Source organism: Amblyomma mixtum, chromosome 3 (genome assembly GCF_055824585.1).
Source record: "Amblyomma mixtum isolate Tamu chromosome 3, ASM5582458v1, whole genome shotgun sequence".
Taxonomy (NCBI): Eukaryota; Metazoa; Arthropoda; class Arachnida; order Ixodida; family Ixodidae; genus Amblyomma; species Amblyomma mixtum.
The window spans coordinates 69,762,164-69,765,910 of NC_143014.1; positions in this window are offsets into that span (position 1 = coordinate 69,762,164).

The following is a 3,747-nucleotide window of genomic DNA, read 5'->3' on the forward strand; positions in this document are numbered from 1 at the left end:
GTGTCCCAGGGAGCCATTATGTGCACTTCCTGTCCTTAAAATGATCGGAGTGTAAAACGTGGTCACTGCCAACGCCAATGAACACAAGGAACGCCGACGGCCTATGGCTTCAGCGCCGCGTTTCTGGCACAACGTTGTCGATTCCAACGCATGCAGCGCACACCTGTCACTACCGCCACTTAGCTTAAAGCACGGTTGAGGTGTCCGCTGTTCAGCCGCCGCGGTGGCTCAGTGGCTATGGTGCTCGGCTGCTGGCCCGAAAGACGCGGGTTCGATCCCGGCCGCGGCGGTTGAATTTCTTTGTAGGAGAAATTCGAGGCCCGTGTACTGTGCGATGTCAGTGTACGTTAAAGAACCCCAGGTGGTCGAAATTTCCGGAGCCCTCCACTACGGCGTCTCTCATAGCCTTAGTCGCTTTGGGACGTTAAACCCCATAAACCAACCAGGGGTCCGCTGTTCCAAGAGGGCAGTTATGCGTCTTCCCTCTGGTTCAGGTGTCCACCGAGATGTGGACACCTCGCCATCATCTCACGCTACGTATATCCTGATTGATTGATTGATTGATTGATTGATTGATTGATTGATTGATTGATTGATTGATTGATTGATTACCATGTTGTTTGTGGGCGCGGCGAAAGCGCTGCAAGCAAGGTGCCCAAAATGCTACGTCTTTTCCTGGTACAGGTCCTGCTGCTGTCAAGTACGCATGCACCTTCGCAGACTATCGCCAAGCTTCATCAAGCCACAAGAGAAGAATTGGTCATCAAAGATAACACATCGGGCAGCACCGTCGCCGTGGGGACGCCACAGGTGCATGGATATCGGACGTTGTCGACCGTGACGTCATCGACCCTTGGCCCTATAAATTCGGCACCACACCCGTCCGTCTTCAGTGGGCGCGGCGAAAGCGCCGCAAGCGAGGTGCACAAAATACTACGTCTTTTCCTGGTACAAGTTAGTTATGTTTGCACCGTACGATCTGACGATCGGTTTCTTGTTCTCTTGCCGTGCCCACGCACATGTCTGAACTGTGCCTATAGCTGCTATTGCTCATGTATGCTGCTTATTTGTGGAGATATAGAGATGAATCCAGGTCCAACAGTTGATGAAATGTTTCAGACACTCATTGAGGGGCAGAAAGGCATTAAGCTTCGTTTAGAGGCTACAGAAAGGGCACTGGGCAACTTTGGTGATCGCTTAAGTAACATAGAGGCAAACGTAAAAGAGCTGCGGATGAAAACAGATGAAATTGAAAACATAAGCACAGCTTTGAATAGTGTGCAGGATGCACTTGCACGGCATCAAGGCAGGCTTGAAGATCTAGAAGATAGAAGTCGGAGGTCAAATTTGATTGTTTTTGGCGTACAGGAAGATCCGATTGAAACAGAGTCGGATTTGCGCAGGAAAGTTATCGATGATGTTCTTTCCGCCAAATTGGGAGTGCAGTGTTCATCTGTAGCTCGAATTCATAGAATGGGGAAAAGTTCTTCTAATCGCCCTGTCATAATGCACTTTCAGGACTATAGGGAAAAGCAAGCAGTCTGGAGCAATGTGTCTAAACTAAAAGGAGAAAACATTAGAATCGATAATGACTACTGAGCGGAAACGTTGTGCAAACGCAAGCATCTTTGGCAAAGTGCAAAACTTGAAAAAAAAAAAGGCTGGAAGTAAGGTTTCCTTGATTTATGACAAGTTGAAGGTTGATGGGCGGTTCTATGAATGGGATGCTGTTCTAAACTCTAGGAGATTGATAGAACGCAACACCACATCTTTATCTGAAAGTTAATGGCCAGATACGTCCGATGTGCGGTTCGTTTCTCTCAATGCAAGAAGCGTTGTAAACAAAACAGAAAAACTGGAAGAATGTTTGCTCTCTTTGGATCCGCACGTGTGCGTCATAACTGAAACCTGGCTACACGAGCAAATCAGTGACGATGACATCGTCCCACCAGGTTATCGGTTATATCGGCGGTACCGAGGATCTAGAGGGGGTGGTGTTGTTGTTGTTGTTAAATCCTGTGTCGATGTTGACGTCGAAAGCCAGATTGCTGAGCATGAAAGCCTTTTTTTTTGAAAATCAAAGTGAAGGAAACAGCGTTTCATTTGTGTGCGGTTTATCGTGCTCCAGATGCTGATGAAAGCTTCTTGAGTAAATTGTATGATCTATTGTTGTTGTTACGAAACAAGAATGTGATTGTAACGGGTGACTTTAATTTGCCTTTACTAAATTGGAACAATCTGTCTTTTGGATTATCGCAAACGAGCGATATTATCCTTGATGTTATGCTTGCTCTTGGTCTTGATCAAATAGTTACTGAATGTACACGCGAAACATCAATTCTTGACCTGCTGTTCATTAGCGAAAGATTTAGAGAAGGAACGGTTACAATTGAACCCGGTATATCTGACCATAAGTTAGTTTTTTTTTTCCTGGAAAGTTGAAAAGTCAAAAACACACGCGCTTGATATTGCTACAGTTAAGGAATTTAGTCGAGCTGACGATGTGGCGATTATTGACTATATCGAAGAAAATCTTGTGATTACATGTGATGTGGAAAGCTCTTTGCAACGGTTCGCTAATGTGCTTAGGCATTGTATTAAAGATTACGTTCCAGAGAGAAAAACATTTAAAAAGCGGAAACATCCATGGATTACTCGTGAAATTATACACATTAAGCGTAGACTTAAGAGTTATCGTAAAAAGCATGGGACGTCAACGCCGCTGTTTAAAGACATCAAACATGACCTGTTATCAAAAGTGAGCAGCGCCAGGACTAAATATTTTTCGCACACTTTAGCAGAGTTTCTAAAGTCTGATCCGCAGAAATTTTGACGGCACTTGAGTAAACCCAAAGATGCACTTACCAAAATAAAAGTTAGCGACACGATTATCACGGACGCTGCCGAAATAGCTGAGAATTTTAATCAGTATTTCTACTAGGTGTTTTCAGAATTAGATGAATATGAAATAAAAGCAGCGGCTGCACCAGAGGAGGGCATTGAAGTGACTCGTGAGGGTGTCCTGGCGATGCTCTTGAAACTGGACACTAAAAAATCCGCTGGACCCGATGGTCTTCCGAATGTATTTTTGAGGCGATACGCAGAACAAATATCAGGTTGCCTAACAGACATTCTTAAACTATAATTAGCATGCGGAAAACTTCCTTCAGATTAGAAAATAGCACGTGTGGTTCCTGTGTATAAAAAAGGTGATCGATTGTCAGTTTAAAATTACCGGCCTGTTTCTATAACATGCAGTTGCTGTAAGATGTTGGAGCACATTGTAGCCGGCTACCCGCGAAAGTTCCTGAGCGATCATAATCTTCTGTCTGATTGTCAACACGGGTTTAGGCAGGGGTTATCCACAGTTACTCAGACTGTTCTGGCTGTGCACGACTTTGCGCGGGTGCTTGATATGTCCGGGCAAACGGACGTGGTTTTCTTTGATTTTAGCAAGGCCTTCGATAAGGTGCCACATGGGAAACTTCTCTATAAGATGGAATGTATGGGTGTGCCTTTTTTTTTATCATTCAGTGGGTTCAAGCCTACCTTACAGACAGGCGGCAATATGTGGAAATTAATAAGACCGCTTCAAGTGTTGTTAGTGTTCAATCAGGAGTCCCCCAGGGAAGTGTGCTTGGGCCATTGTTGTTTTTAATATATATCAATGATTTAGTTGCGGTTGTACCTGAAGATGTTTCTGTTAAGTTATTCGCAGACGACTGTGTTGTGTTTAAGCAAATTTCA